Source organism: Rhinopithecus bieti, unplaced genomic scaffold (genome assembly GCF_001698545.2).
Source record: "Rhinopithecus bieti isolate Rb0 unplaced genomic scaffold, ASM169854v2 scaffold_32081, whole genome shotgun sequence".
NCBI lineage: Eukaryota > Metazoa > Chordata > Mammalia > Primates > Cercopithecidae > Rhinopithecus > Rhinopithecus bieti.
Genome location: NW_016814436.1, coordinates 5,387,035 through 5,403,132, shown reverse-complemented (window position 1 = coordinate 5,403,132; position 16,098 = coordinate 5,387,035). Strand labels below are relative to the sequence as shown.

General features: G+C 51.3%; 2 long non-coding RNA genes across 3 annotated transcripts; one reads left to right on the top strand and one right to left on the bottom strand.

Moving 5' to 3' along the window:
* Nucleotides 1–5,701: 5,701 nt before the first annotated feature.
* LOC108514531 (uncharacterized) lies at nt 5,702–11,696 on the top strand. The gene is made up of 2 exons (XR_001881238.1): nt 5,702–5,807; nt 9,652–11,696. It is a non-coding gene; the product is annotated as an uncharacterized LOC108514531 (long non-coding RNA).
* Nucleotides 11,697–11,710: 14 nt separating this feature from the next.
* On the bottom strand, nt 11,711–14,147 carry LOC108514530 (uncharacterized). Of its 2 annotated transcripts, none has more exons than XR_001881236.1 (3): nt 13,749–14,147; nt 12,748–12,895; nt 11,711–12,367 (listed from the first exon to the last, which is right to left on the bottom strand). It is a non-coding gene; the product is annotated as an uncharacterized LOC108514530 (long non-coding RNA). The 2 variants fall into 2 exon arrangements; XR_001881237.1 differs by having other exon boundaries at nt 11,711–12,327.
* Nucleotides 14,148–16,098: the final 1,951 nt, after the last annotated feature.

The following is a 16,098-nucleotide window of genomic DNA, read 5'->3' as shown; positions in this document are numbered from 1 at the left end:
GCACGCAGGGGTCACTGAAGCCTCAACCTCCTGGGCCCAAGCAACCCTGACTCCAAGACACCAGGACGCTTATGAGAATAGAGAAGAGGAGACAAGGCGCAGATGCCCTCTGTCCCCACAGTGTGAGGCAAGGAGCAAACGTGTGTGTGCGCACGAGCCTGGGGCCACCCATGATGGAGGGAATGCCTGATGCATGACCAGCCTGAGTGGAGAGTCCACACTGAGCCTTGTGGATTGTTCTAGAAGGAGATTCATCCTCCCTTCCAAAGGCAGGCTGTCCTGTGGATGTTCTGCTGATCAGACAGTGGGTACCATCAGTAATTAGCATTGAAATCCTGTGCTCAGCCTCAGAGCTGGGAGGCCCAGGGTGACCACTGAGGACAGCTCAGCATTGAAGACAGGCCTGAAGATGATTAGGGGCAGGGTTACACTGCTAACACCTGCTCTATTAGGTGACGTTAATTTGTAATCTTGTTTCCAGCTTTCCTTTGCCTTTTAATCCTTCTTTGTCAAGAACAAATTTCAAGCTATCCTGTTTCCAAATGATCACGTTCGAAACGGGAGGTCTGGATTAATCTCTGACCAGCATTGGCCCATGTATCAGTGCTCAGCCGCTCGCTTTAACCAGGCTGTGTTGTCCTAGACTTGCTCCTACAAATATGATGTGACTCAACACTCATGTCACGCCCTGCGCTAGGCACCGAGGACGCTCAAGACACAGTCCTTAGCCGGGCACAGTGGCTCACGCCTGTAATCCAGCACTTTGGGAGGCCAACGGGGACGGATCACCTGAGGTCAGGAATTCGAGACCAGCCTGACCAACATGGAGAAACTCCGTCTCCACTAAAAATACAAAATTAGCCTGGTGTGGTGGCGCATGCCTGTAATCCCAGCTTCTCCGGGAGGCTGAGGCAGAGAATCGCTTGAACCCAGGAGGTGGAGATTGCAGTGAGCCAAGATTGCTCCGTTGCACTCCAGCTTGGGCAACAAGAACGAAACTCTGTCTCAAACAAACAAACAAACCAAAAACAGTTCTTGCTGTCTTGTAACCAGAGGCAGGGAGAGCCTACTTCTCAGGAGTGGCTTGTCATGGCCAAGGGATCCATCCTAGAAAGCTTCCTGGAGGAGGCGGTAGCTGAGTGGAGTCTTGCACATGGTAAGTGCTCACTAGTGCCAGCTGCTGTTGTTATTCCCAGTGGGAATAAGAGGGGAGAAGCTCTGATCACCATGCAAGTGGGAAGAGCATCTCCTTCAGAGGGAACAGCATTCGAGAAAAGGCAAGTGGGGTGGGGCGGGGAGTTGGTGGTCAGCGATGGGGAAGTAGGGGGAGGTGAAGAGGCTGGAAAGAGAAGCAGGGGGCCAACCTGCTTTGGTTCCTAAAACAAAAGGGTTTTTTTTTTTCTTTTTTTTTTAGGTGGGGACAGGAGTTGTGTGCATTTGGGAAACCGCTCTGGCAGTGGCCCAGCCCCGGGGGAGGAGGCTGCAGTTAGGGAGGCCACTATTTGGGCAAGGGGAAGTGTGGCCATGGGGAGGGGAGGAGCCCAGGCTGAATTACAGGGGAGGTTTTAGGCAGGACAGCCAGGACTTGTACATCTGCTGGCCCCAGGGCCCTGGCTCACGCTCAGGATGGACAGATGCGGAAGGGGTGCCCCAGGTCAGCCTTGGTTTGGGGCTGAGGCCCTGTGCAACTGGGCTTAGTGGGGTGGCCACTGGAATATCCTGCAAGACATCCCTATGCTGCTGTGATGGAGGGACCTGATGGTGGGAGGCTGCAGGGGGATCCTGGTAGTGGCTGCTTCATACGGGCGTCCTGTTTCCCAGCAAAGATAGATCAAGGACTATTGGAGCCCGCAATTGTGGGGCTGCCCTCCACACCAGAGTGAAGAGCCGGAGGGGCCAGGTGGAAATGTGCAGGGTATGTCACACCCACACCTAAGGAAAGGGCCCAGTCCCACAGCACCAGCAACCAAGCAGTTAAAAGTATTCTGTGGCTCCCAGGGTCACAGAGTGGAGCCTTCCCCAGAGTCAGGAGCCTGGATTCAGGGTCATTGTCCCTGCAGAACTCAGAGCCCAGATTCTCCCTGCCCCACCTCACTCTCTTTGGGATTGATAGCTCAGCAAAGACAAAAAGGCAGCGGTCCTCCATGGACCAAAGCCCCTGAGCCAGGGCCCATCTCCCAACAGTGGTATTCCTGCTATAACAGGTCCCTGCCGGGTAGGATAAGACACCTCTGTGTAAAAAACACGTCCACACACACTCCCGCGATACTGACGCAAAAACAATCTGTTCGCTCTTCCTAGAGTACTGACCGGTAATACCATATTCAAAAGCCTTTAAAAAAGCAAATCCTCAGTGAAGTTACAATTATTCTCCTGGGAGTACACCAAGGGAATTATTAGAGATGTATGACAAAGATGTTCATAGCAGCAGGTTTGTAAATCACCTAGACAGCCAACCATCAAGAGTGAGGTAAAGAAGTTACATATGGGACATCTGAACAACCGATTCTTCTGCAGTCATTGAAGTGCGATCTAGAAATATTTAAAGAAGAGGTAAGTGGTTTGCTGCATATTAGTGAAAGTGCAGAGAGTAAAATGTGACATATGACCACGGTGATTTCAAATATATAGTACATTGGGAGGCCGAGACGGGTGGATCACAAGGTCAGGAGATCGAGACCATCCTGGCTAACACGGTGAAACCCCGTCTCTACTAAAAAAAATACAAAAAAAACGAGCCGGGCGAGGTGGCGGGCGCCTGTAGTCCCAGCTACTCGGGAGGCTGAGGCAGGAGAATGGTGTAAACCCGGGAGGCGGAGCTTGCAGTGAGCTGAGATCCGGCCACTGCACTCCAGCCTGGGTGACAGAGCGAGACTCCGTCTCAAAACAAAACAAAACAAATATATATTATAAAAAGACAAGAAAGGCTGGACAAATATCCAACTGAATGTCAGCTGTGTTTCTCTGAGCTGGGATTCTATCTATTTGTTATGGTCTCAGAGATGCTTTCCCATGTTTGCAAATTTGCAAATGATGAACATATATCATCCATGTTTGCAAAAGGAATCAGTCGTGTGTGTGTGTATATGTGTGTGTGTGTGTGTATCTCAATGGCACAGAAATAAAAGGCCAAGTTAAAGATGCATAATGACTCACTGCTTCCCCAAAGCAAGTTTTCTCTCTCCCAGCTTGGAAATTATTATGGAAAATGCCAGATGTGTGAGGCCTGGGTTGGACCCTGTTTGTCCAGAGCTGGGCTTCCCAGAAGGGCCATCCCCAACCACCTAGGCAGGGTCACCCAGGAGGAGCTGGTTACATGTGCAGGCCTTGTTCCATGCAGGCATTCTTGGGACCAGAATCTAAGAAATATCTTCTTTTTTTTCCCTCCAGAAATGTCTTTGTGTGTATGTAGCAAAACATACATAACAAAATTTACCATTTACCATTTCAGTAGCATTAAGTACATCCACATTGCTGGGCAACCATCACCATGATCTGTCTCCACAACTTTTTCATCATCCCAGACTGAAACTCCATACTATAATAATAACCCCTCAGTCTCGGCTCTCCCCAGTGCCCAATAAGCACTGCTTTACTTCTGACTCTATGAATTTGACTACTCTCGGGACGTTGTACAGGTGGAATCGTACACTGCGTGCCCTTTCATGTCTGGCTTACTTAACTGAGCGTCATGTTTTCAAGGTTTATCCACATCATATCATGTGTCACAACTTCATTCCTTTTGAAAGCTGAGTAATATCCCATTTCATATATATATATATATATATATCACCTTTTCTTTCTCCATTCATCTACCTGTGGACACTGGGGCTGTTTCCACCTTTTGTCCATTATGCATAATGCTGCTTCTTTTTTGTACCAAAAGTGTACAAATAAGTGTTAGTGTTCCTGTCTTCAATTATGGGGGGTATATACTTAGGAGTAGAATTGCTGGGTTCTGTGTTTACATTTTTGAGGAACTCTCATACTGTTTTCCACAGCAGGTGCACAATTTTACATTCACATTCCCACCAACAAAGCTAATATTTCCACCAACAGGGCTAATGTTTACATCTTTTGTAAAGACGAGTTCTCACTAAGTTGTCCAGGCTGGTCTCCAGCTTGTTTTTTTTTTTTTTTTTTAGATAGAGTTTCACTCTTATTGCCCAGGCTGGAGTGTAATGGCACGATCTTGGCTCACTGCAACCTCTACCTCCCGAGTTTAAGCAATTCTTCTGCCTCAGCCTTCCGAGTAGCTGGGATTACAGGCGCCCGCCACCAAGCCTGGCTAATTTTTGTATTTTTAGTAGAGACAGGGTTTCTCCATGTTGGCCAGGCTAGTCTCAAACTCCCGACCTCAGGTAGTCCGCCCGCCTCAGCCTTGGTCTTGAGCTCTTGAGCTCAAGCAATCCTCCTGCCTTGGCTTCTTAAAGTGTTGGAATTACAGGAGTGAACCACCACGCCCACCAGGAGTTCTTTATATATTCTGCAAATGAGAGATATTTTTTGTATATACAGTACTGGAGTTTAAACCAATTGTTAAAATACTAATTCATTACTTTTTAAATTTGGAAAACATAAAAAGGGAGGCACAAGAAGCATTCGTGTTTATATGCTTTGACTCAGCAGTTCCACATCTAGGGATTGGATATGCACAGATTTAGCTGCAGGAATGTTTATCGTAAAAGAAAGAAGTAAAGAAGAGATGAAACGGGAAACAACATCAATATCCAATAATCTCACGAGTTAAATGAAATACAGCCCTGCTGTATGATCACAAACAATGCTGTGAATGAACACTAAATGATGTGTGACATTTAGAATATAGCCACGGTTACGAAGACAAAGTTGCAAAGCAATATTTAGAGCATGATCCATTTTTTGTCTCAACAAATGCATAATTGCGTAAAAAGAAAGAATGTCAAATGTTAACAATGGTGATCTCGTGTGAGGGAATCTCAGGTTACTTTTTTTCTTTGTATTTTTTCCCAATTTTCCAAATTTCATGCAATAAGCCACAAGCGTATATACAATGTTATCCCGATTATGTAAATATCTACATATTTAGATAAAAAGATGCTCCAGGCCAATATTTTGCTTGGTGACTAGGAAAGGTTTCTCCTTTTCTTTCTTTTCTTTCTTTGTACTCGCCTAGGTTTTACAAATTCTCCACCGTCTGGTGGTTTTACCTCGTTTAGGGAGGGGAAAAATACAGGAAAAGTTGTTTAAAGTGGAGATCCAATTTGCGCGAAAGCTCGCAATCAGCCCCACGGCCAGCAGCCGCACGGAGGAACCGCCCAGGCCCCGCCCCAGCCCAGCTAGGCCCCGCCCCACAGCCGCCGCCAGCCGAGCCTTACCCTGAGCTTTGAGCGGGCCGCGCAGAGGCCCCGCCCAGGCCCCGCCCGCTCGACAGTGACGCAACATCCGCACAGCCCGCGGCCTGGGATCTAAGAGACGGCCACCCAGAGGCCCCGCCCCTGGCGCGTAGAGGCCGGGCCCCAGGCTTGGCCCCGCCCCCTCAGCTGCGGCGCTACGTCAGCACGGCCCGCCGCACCCTCGCTTGGGCTTCCGGAACAGGCCGCGCCAAGGCCCCGCCCCGCGGCCGCACCAGGCCTCGCCCCTTTGGCTACGGCACTGCGTCCGCGCCGCACGTCGCGCCCTCGTCCTGGCTTCCGGGGCGGGACGGAAGAGCGGGCGGGACCTTCCAGTCCAAGGCGCCGCGGCTTCCGCCCGGGAGGGGCGCTGATCCCAAACGAGGTTGTGCGCGCTTCCTGCGATGGTTTTTTGCTGTCCCCGTTCAGCCCCAGGTGCGCGGGACGTAGAAGCCAGACAGCCGGGAGGCGGAGATGAAAGGGGCAGGCGGCCCCGCCCTGCTGCAGCCCCCGAGAGGTCGGAGGCGCGGAGCCAGGGCTGACCCTGTGCACTGGGTCGGGGGCCAGGCCGCGTCTCAGCCTGCGCTGGACCCACCACCCGGGCAGAAAAGTGACATCAGAACCTTAGGCTCCGTTGTCAACCACGGTGACTGATGTCACCTCGTTTGCACAGGGAGGAAGGTGTGGCCCAGCGAGGCGTCCTCCCGTCCTAGTCAGGGTCTGCTCTGGGTGGGAGGGATTGTGGGACCCCCTCTCCAGTGGCTGTCACAGCCTAAGCTGGTGAGCTGTTTCTAGCCAGAGTGCCCCTTCGGTGAAGTCTAAAGCCACGAGATGACAACGGCAGCTGCCGTGTATTGAAAAGCACGTGCCAGGCCATCCTGGACTTACCCGTAAATGTGTTATCTCAGTAATCCTGGCAGCTATATTAACGTGCATGCCAGCCCCTTTCACAGATGAGGGGCCGAGGTCAGAGAAGCAGCTTGCCAGAGGCTCTGAAGGGCAAAGGGGCACAGCCTAGATTTGTACCCAGATCCCTGATTCTGAATCTCAGCGGTTAGCCTGTGCGCGGACCCGGCATCCTGTGGTAATAGTTACCCTTCAATAGGTGTAGCTGCTTGTCAGCTCCGTTGATTACCTTAGCTCACTGCTGCCTCCTCGAGTTGGAAGACCTGCTTACCCAGAGCTAAGCCCCTCTCCCAGCATCCCTGAGCTTGACCCAAGTTCCCTGGAGATTCCCACCCACCTGTTACCCCAGATCTCCCAATACTGTGCCTCCCTTTGCTTGAGGTGGGAAAGGATGCCCTCTGCCCAGGATCTGAATGGCCGGTGTGTAGCGCCAAGCCTGCTGGGCCTGTGGTGGCAGAGCTGCAAGTGCACGACAGAACACACCCAGGGTGCTCACACACAGTGCCAAGCCGGCCCCCAGGGTGCTCACTCACAGTGCCAAGCCGGCCCCCAGGGTGCCGAGGCTGCCTCTCCCCTCTGTACCCCGCCCTCCCTTGTAATGCAGAGGAGGCAGTCTGGCGTTTTCTGGCAGAGGGGGAAAGTCTTGACTTTCCAGGTAGGTGTATGCTGGACGTCAGCAGCAGACAGGGCACCCCAGCACAATGAGCCCGCAGCAGTCCAGACTTTCTAGCCTCCAAGTGTACCTCAGAGCGGAAGCTGCGCATTTGATTTGCTTTTGGCTCCGTATTAAAGAACAAAGCATGGAAACTGGACAGGCCCCTCTGTAAACAGAAAACACATGTTTTCTGAGAGAATGGGCACTTCCTCTCCTGGTTTCATCTCCCATGGACAGAGGTCTCCTTAGGCCCGCTGACTTCAAGACCAGGGAGGCTGCGGACAGAGGGCTGAGGGGAGGTGGTGATTCTTCTTTGCTCAACTCAGGGAGCAGACACTCGCCTTCTTGAATGGGGGCAAAGACAAGTGCTAGAGGTCTGCTTGGCAGTGGGGTGTGGTCTGAGGAGGGAGGCCCCTCAGAGACCTGAACAGGAAGTGGGGGTCTGGACCATTTGTGTCCTCCAAGCACACTAGAATCGTTTAGGGTTCTACCCGAACTAGCTCCAGGTGAACGTGTGTTCTTTGGAGCCTGCTAGCCACAAATGGGCAGAGACCTCTAATTCAGATGAGAAGTCTGTGTCTGCAAATAATGGGCATTCTGGCTGAATACCCACTGCTGTGTGGCCTTGGGCAAGTTTCTTAACCTCTCTGGGCCTCACGTTTCTCATCTGTAAAAGCAGGATAACAGTAGTTATTTAGGATTACATAAGATCATGGAAATAGCCCCATTGGACACATAACTAGGAGCTAATTAATAAGTGAGCAAAATCAAATATTGTCTCTGTTTCAATGCTGAGCTATTGTAGAGTGGCTCAGGAATCCTCTACAGACTCCCAGGGTGCCCGTACTCCAAAGAGCACCTCCTCTTCCCCTGCCTTCTGTTGAGCACAACCACTCCCAGGCTTCTGTGACACCTTTCTGGAAGCAGCCATTTTGCAGAGAGATCATCCTTTGAATCTCCCCAGCAGCCTGAACTTTGTCCTTGAGGGGAGATTTCATTTGGGGAAATCATCAGACATCCTTTAGGATAAGTCTGCTGAATGGATGCTCAGAAGCCAAGCCAGGGCCTCCTGTCCGGGTCAGTCTGGCCTCATGCGCTGAAGGCAGTATAGAAAGGATCTGGACTGGATCATCGCCACTGGTGTTGGTGGGTGTGAGCAACGTGTCCGTGTGTGTGTGTGCGTGTGTGTGTATGAAAACAGATTCACACACACTCCTGAGCTCAGTGGACGAACCAAACCAAAGCCTGCCTAATGAACACGAGGCTGCCTTTCATCTCTCAGCCCACAACTTGATTTTCATGGAAATTTTTCTGTGTGGGAAAATTACAAGCAATTCTGAATACAGGCAAGTGTGTGAGAGTGCGGCAGCATGTTGTCCTGGAATACTGGGATTTAGAGGTTGGGTTCCCCCAGTCTGTTCCTAACCAGCTGTGTGGCCTCTGGCTCCTTTCTTTACCCCCTAGCCCTTGGTTTCCGCATCTTAAGTGCTCCAGGAAGGAAACACACAGGCTGTGCCCACATGCGTGGGCATTCATAGCACGTGCTGGTGACATTGCTTATTAAAACACTGTAAACATTAATTGGCATTCACAAAGTTCTAGTGACAATAGCAGACATTTTTAAAAATCAGAAACAGGCCAGGCACAGTGGCTCACGCCTGTAATCTCAGCACTTTGGGAGGCCGAGGTGGATCACTTGAGCCTGGGAGGCGGAGGTTGCAGTGAGCCAACATTGCACCACTGCACTCCAGCCTGGGTGTCAGTGAGGCCCTGTCTGAAAAAACAAAGAAACAACAGGAGCAATTCAATTGTCCATCAGTAGATGAGTGGGCAAACAAATACCAATAGGCGTATGATAAAATACCACAAAGCAGTAAAAAGGAATGAGCCATTGATAGACTCAACAACATAGATATCAGGATCCCGAGCAAGAGTTCGTACTCCATGAGTTTTAAATTTTTTTTTAATAAATTAAAACTGATCTACAGTGGTTGGATTCAGATTGCTGGCTGCCAGGGAGTCAGAGACTGCCTGCAAGGGGCTCTAGGGAATGTTTTGTGGTGATAGATATTTCTTTCTTGATCTTGGTGATATGTCACACGGTTGCATACATTTGTCAAAACTCATCGAACAGTAGAGGTGAAAGGGATTTTGCTGCATGGAACTTAGACTTCAATAAGGTTGATTTCAAAATTAACTGGTATTTATATTTTATTTTCAAATCTTGTAGGAAATAATAGACATAAAATGCTTACAACGTATTCAACAAAGACTGTAAAATAACCTATAGTATGATCTAATGATTATATATACATGAATATATTTATTTATAACTTACGGTCCATTCATATAGATATGTGTACACACACACACATGCACACATACAGTTTGGAAAATATAGCAGAAGGACTTTCAAGCAAATGCACTCAGTAATTACCTCATGGGTAATTGTTTTCTTTTTAGTTGTCAATTCTAAATATTCTCTTAGTTTTTTCTTAATTCTAAATATCCTCTTTTGTTTTTTTTTTTTTTTGTACTTTTCTGTAATGAACACTTTTTTTTTGTGGAAGAGGAGTCCTTTTGCTTGCTATATTTTCTTTATTGTTAATTGACAAATAATTGTATTTATTCATGGGGTATAATATGTTATATATATGATAACACTTTTCTTTTATAAACAAATAAGAACACACATCTCTCTCTTTTTTTTTTTTTCAGCTGCAGCAGGCCAGAGACATGGTGCTGGGCCCCGGGACAGGGTGGTGAGGACATCCCGGTTCCCACGAAAAGCAACCGCCTGGCAAGGCTGGAGCAGACAAAGAGGGAGTGAGGGGGTGTGGCTCGCTCCCCAAGTTTTTTGGCTCAGCTTCAGTGCTGGGTCATTCTTGGGGACTGCTATACCCACTGGGCACTGCAGAACCTCTGGTGCTTGTGGCACAGGGGAGTCGGGAGGAGCCCTGTCCCGGGACCAGACCTTCCCGTTTGGAGTACTGGGACCCAGTGGCCCTGTGCACCTTTCCTGAAGCTTCTGGGCCCCCAGTGGTCGAATGCAGAGTGAGCTGGGGAGTCACAGACTGTGCTTCCTGCCTTCATCCTCCGTTCCAGGTTCCTGTGCATTCGTGGGCCCATCCACCTGCCTGGGCTTGGCTAGGCTGTGACCTTCTCTGAGGACAGGGCTCTGCCTGCATTTGGAGCTGCTGGGACCTCAGTGTCACCCCCCACTCTCGCCAGCTGGCCTCACAAAGGTGCCCAGGAGGAGACCTGATTGCCGGCTCCTTTCCCCTCCCTGGCTGAGCAGATTCTACAACAGCCTGTGGAAATTAAAATAAGAGCCTAAAACTGTCAAAAAAAATTTTTTTAACCAAGTCACAAATGGGAAAGCTGAGGCGGCGGCAGGTTAAGGACACGTTGTGATGTCGCGTTCTCTCCCAGTGCTTTCGTACTGTAAACATCACAGTCCACGGTCCCTGTGAACAGGCAGCCACAGAGACTGGGTTTAGAGTTGCCAGGGGAAGGCTGCATCCAAAGTGTGGCCGGCTCAGAACTATTCCACCACATGGGGGGTCATTAGTTCTGCTCAGTTCTGTGGGGCCTCACTAGTGTTTCCATTTAAAAATAAGTCAAGGTAAAAGAAAAAGTTTTAAAATGTAACAGTCATGTATCTATTTCTGTAATTGTAAAGAAATACACTGTGACTGCTGGAGGCTCTGGAGCAGAGGACCTAGGAGAGAATGTTTTCTTTTTCTTTCTTTCTTTTTTTTTTTCCCCGAATTCTCCAAACCATCTGTAACAGTGTGTATTGCTTTTATAATGGGAAGAGATAAAATATACTTACATTAAAAATAATCAAAGTGCACCTGAGCCTACATGTCAAATGATAAACGTGATAATCAAAGGCACTTTCTATTTATCAAATACCTGGTTTATGCCACATCTCCTGCTAGGCCCTCCCAGCATGCTGGCTCCTCAGAACACCCTGCAGGTGGGAGCTGACAGCCGGGTCCCTGAGGCAGCACTCAGCACCCACGTGGTAAAGCCAAGGCTGGACAGGGATGACTCCAACTCCCAGGATTGTATTATGCTTATAACGACTTCCTGCCTGTTTGTATTTAAGACAAGGTCTCTCACTGTAGCCTTGACCTCCCGGGCTTAAACAGTCCTTCCACCTCAGCCTCTGGAGTAGCTGGGAGTTACAGGTGCACACCACCATGCTTGGCTAATTTTTGTATATTTTGCAGAGACAGGGTTTCACTGTGTTGCCCAGGCTGGTCTGGAATTCCTGGGCTCGTGCGATCCACCAGCCTCAGCCTCCCAAAGTGCCAGGATTACAGGCGTGAGCCACAACACCCAGCCCCTGTCTCTTAAAGGTGAACATTTTCCCTAAATACAGTGATACTCAGTTCAAGTATTTGTATCTTACTTACATAGAATACGGAATTATTTCTGTAAACAGAATTTAGTAAAAAATATAAAAATCAGCCAGGTGTGTTGGCTTACGCCTGTAATCCCAGCACTTTGGGAGGCCAAGGTAGGCAGATCACAAGGTCAGGAGATCGAGACCACCCTGGCCAACATGGTGAAACCCTGACTCTACTAAAAATATAAAAATTAACTGGGCATGGTGGTGTATACCTGGAGTCCCAGCTACTTGGGAGGCTGAGGCAGGAGAATCACTTGAACCGGGGAGGCGGAGGTTGCAGTGAACCAAGATTGCACCACTGCGTCACTGCACTCCATCCTGGTGACAGAGCGAGACTCTGTCTTAAAAAAAAAAAAAAAAAAAAAGGAAAAGAAATATAAAACTCATAGATTTTTACCTTATTTTACCTTATGACACTGTTGACCAACAGCCAAAATCAGGATCAGTTATGTAACTCTCAGAGCCTAGAACAAAATGAAAATATGGGTTCCCTTGTTCAAGAATGACTGAGAATTTTAAGATCGGGGACAGCCAAACATTGAGTGTGGGGCCCTGCTGCACACAGACCCTCTACCACGGGGCAAGCCACAACGCCCACAAAGTCAGCCCTGGACGAGTTATTGATGGTGTATGACAGAACTAAGGTGACAGTTCCCTTTGTGACACACTGTATTCATCAGTGGCCACCAGTCAGAAAACAAATGGGCTTAAGCTGCAGGAAGATGAGCCGTTCCCAAGGCATTTTCCAATCTGAAAAACAGCGGTCGCAGCTCAGGAATGGAGTTCCCGGTGAGGATGCAGGGGGAGGCACAGCCAGGCTTCCCTCCCCAGGAAAGGGCCAGGCCCTGCATAGGAGCTTTTGTGAAAAACCAGGGAGGCTGCAGATTCTCTTGAAAGGTCAACATGCTGGTGCCACACCTCGATAGAGCTTCAGTCACTCTGCTGTGGAGCATGCGAGGCTGACCGTCCTAGGCCTTGGGGAGAAATCATGACAGCTGATGCCAGTGCTTGTTACTAGGAAAACACAGTAAGAAACTTCATCCCTAAATGTTTATATCTACTATGTACTCACAAAAATTTTAAAAAAGGATTTAGTATGAAAATGTAAAGTATCTCATTAATCTTTATCTTGATCATATGTTGAACTGATAATATTTTGGATGTATTGGTTTAAATAAAATATATTAATTAAAAAAAAAAAGAAAAGGAAAGGAAAACTTCATCCCGCCGCCTCTGGGAAAGGATCTTGGGTTCATTGGCGGGTAAATGTTCCCCCAAAGGAGGTCCACTGTGGATGCTGGAAATGAACCATCAGCTGACAAGCATCTGCAGCTCTGAAAACAAGGGCTGCACGCATTGTCCCCGCCAGTGCCCCACCAGCCCACCCCCATCACCTCTATGTCCTCAGTCCCACGTCAGGTTCTGGAAGTTTCCAGGGGAGTGAGCAGTACCCTCAGGGGCTCTTGGGGCTGAGGCCTCTTCCATGAATCATATGTGGAAGCCCAGGACCAACCTCAGAGAGGATCATGTCTGAGAAGTCGTCTGAGGGAAAATATCCACTTAAGAGAGTGGTTCTCCAGGCCTTTGGGGACAAAGGACAAATATTCCTCCCACCCCAATCCCCAACCAGGCTCCTTGTTCATTTTTCTTTAAAAAACAAGAAAACAAATCCCCATTCTCCCCAGCCTGAAACAGTGCTCTGGAGGAGCTGCCCTGGTCCCCACGGACAACGGCCTCAGGCCCTGCTGGCAGCCAGAAGATCTATGCCTCCCAGCGCCTCCAGGGCCCTTGCAGTCTCGAGAGATGTGGCTTGGCCACTTTTGCAGATTCCCAGGCCTGGGGCCACTCAGTTGCCTCCCCCAGCCCAGGTGTCTCCACAGGACCCTGGCCTTGGAGAGTCTGAAGCCAGGCAGGGAGAAGAGGGTAGAAAATGGTGGTGCTGGGGAGCTGGGCTGTGGGAGTTGGGCTGTGGGAGCTGGGCCAGGCTAGCAAATCATCCCCGAAGGTGGAGAACTGCCCGCTGAGGGCACCATGGGCCTAGGTCCAGGACCCAGCATGGAACCCCTTCTCCTGGAGCACCAGGGGTCACAACGGTTCCTCCACTCCAGGGATCACGGGTGACCTACGGCCGGGTGCTTTGGGGACGAGACAAAGACAGCGTGTTCCTCCAAGCCCCTGCCTGCCGCTCCGTCACTGGGGCCATGGTCTGCGTGCCAGCAACCTTTTAGGAAGCATCTTGTGCCCACCCTCACCACCCCGCAAAAAACCTGTGTCCAAAACACTTGGCAGTGGGCTTAAAACACTCAGGTGCCCCGAGGAGGCGCCGGGAGATGAGCCCAGAGCGCTGACTGGCGAAGGCCCCAGCAGGACTGGGGCGTGGGACTTGCTTGTTTACCTCTTAAGAGAAAAACACAACGAAAAAAGCTTCTGGGTAGAACTGGAAGTTCTGGGGCTCCCGGCGCCTGGGCCTCCGCGCGCTTCTCTTCCTCCCCTCCCCGGCCTGCTTTTCCTCCTTCTTTCCCTCTTTGTTGCCAACCTCAGAGCCGCGGCTGAAACCCAGCCCAGCGTCCGCGAAGCCCGGAAACTTCCAGCTCCGCGACTGTGCAGAAAGTTGGGGGGCGCGGCCGGGGTGACAGCAGCGTCTCGGGAGCGGCTGCAGCGGCCACCTGGGACCTCGGCCTCCCGCGCCTCCCGCTGCCCCAGCCGCGCCCGGGGACCTCGGGCAGCCCGCGGGCCGGACGTGAACTTGACCGTCGCTGTGCCCGCCTGGACCGCGGCGCGCTCGGGACGATCTGGTAAGCGCTACCCCTCCCGCCCTTGCCCGGCGGCGCTGGGGTCCAGGTCGGGGTCCGTGGCTCGACCACGAGGGCGTGTCCGGGGCGGCGGGCGCCAGGGCTCCTCGGCCGCTGCACGGGAGCGCACGGCTGAGCCCGCGGCCCGGCCCGGTGAAGTCAGCCCGCAGCCTTCCAAACAAAGACTCGGAAAGTTCGGAAGGGAATCGTCCCGACATTTTCCCTCCCCTCGGGCTCTGGGTTTTGGTCATCAGGGCTCTTAAAAGGGAAAGGAGAGCTCTGTGGTTTTCTCCTGGTGCTTTCTTCCCTGCGCTTTGCCCCCCACCTTTGGCTGGAGGGAAGGAGGAGGGGGCATGGATGCCCCTCGGGTCCTCAGGTGTTGACCCTCCGAGGTCAAGCTGCCCAGGGACACCACAGGAGGTGAGGGCCTGTGGGATGAGGGACCCCCGACAGCACAAGGAGGCAAGCCCCTCACAGCTGCAATGCTTGGGTCCTGGGGCTCAGGTGGAAGTTGCTCCTGATCCCCCCCACCCTCCGTACCACGCTGAGTGACTAGCCGTCCTGGGTGACCCTTCTGAGCAAGACACCCTGGTCACCAACTGTCCTGTTGGCTCTGCTTGGGGCAGCCACAGTGACAAGTGAGCCTGGCAGGTGCTGGGTCACAGGACAGCCATGGATAGGGCCTGGGGAGGAGGAGAAGCTGGGGCCCTGTAGGGCCTGTTCCTTGGGGAGCAGGTGGGGGACTCTGCTGCCGCCCCAATTCCTGCCTGCAACAGGCCCAGCCCATACCTCCAGCTAGCTTCTCTGCATGCCCCTCTGTCTGCCTGAGACAAGGCCTCTGTCCCCGTGAGTGTTCTGATCCCTGAGGGGCACTCCTGGGGTAGAAACCTACCCCACCAGTGGGTGGTGGCAAAGCCCTGGAAACTCACAGAGCCGTCCTGGGCCTGGGCCTCCACAAGCCTCCCAGTTTGATCAGGTGCCCCCAACCACAGCAGGGACCACCTATCAGGTCTTGCTACCGGCGGTGGCCAGGTCCCCAGCCTTCCAGAGACAGTTGCTAACTTGCCGCCATCCCTGGGTGCCTATGCTCCCAAAGTCCTCCTTAGGGGAGCACCCAAGCCAAGAGGGCTGGCCAGCCAGAGTCTGAGCGGGTCACCCCACCATGTCCCTGGACTCTCCGGCAGGGCTGTCACAGGGCAGCCTGCAGGCGTCAGCTGGGGCACAGAGGGGGTTTGCGGTGATGGCAGGGGACAGAGTGCTCAGTCAGCTCCAGCCTGTTGCTACCATGAGGATAAGGGCTGGGGCTGTCCAAGCTTCTGACTTTGGAAGAAATCCAGATTTGTACATGAAATGTCCAAAATTTGAACACATTGCAGGACAGAGGAAACACTCTCGGGTTGAACCCAACCCATGCCCCCACCCCGAGTTTGCAACTCCTGTGTACGCCTGAACTGGTTAGTGTACAAAGGAAGGCAGATTTCTTAGTGACCCTGGCCCCAGCCGGAGATTTGAGCAGGAGACCCTGTGGATCTGGGGAGCAGGGAGGCAGGAGAGTTTGTATCTTACAGATCCAGCACCATGGGGAGGGTCAGCCTCCACAGGCATGAGCTGTCCAGGTAACTAACCCTTGCTTGAGCCCATTTAAAGTTAAAATCTCCCTAAAATGAGGAACCTGACCTGCTCCATCCCCAAACCCTTTGCGGGAGCTTTTATGCCCATTCATTCAGGGTATAATGAAGGAAAGACAGGATGCAGAGAGTGAACCTGAACTTGGACTTTCTTCATGTCCCAGGCAGTGGAGCCGTAGCATGCCGAAAAGCCTGGGCTTATAGGACAATTCTGCACTGAGGCAGGCCTGCCTCTGCCTGCCAGCGCTACCTCATTCTAGCTGGATAACCTCACCTCTCTAGGCCTCAGTTTCCTCACTCATAAAAGGAGCTTAATAAGAGTTCT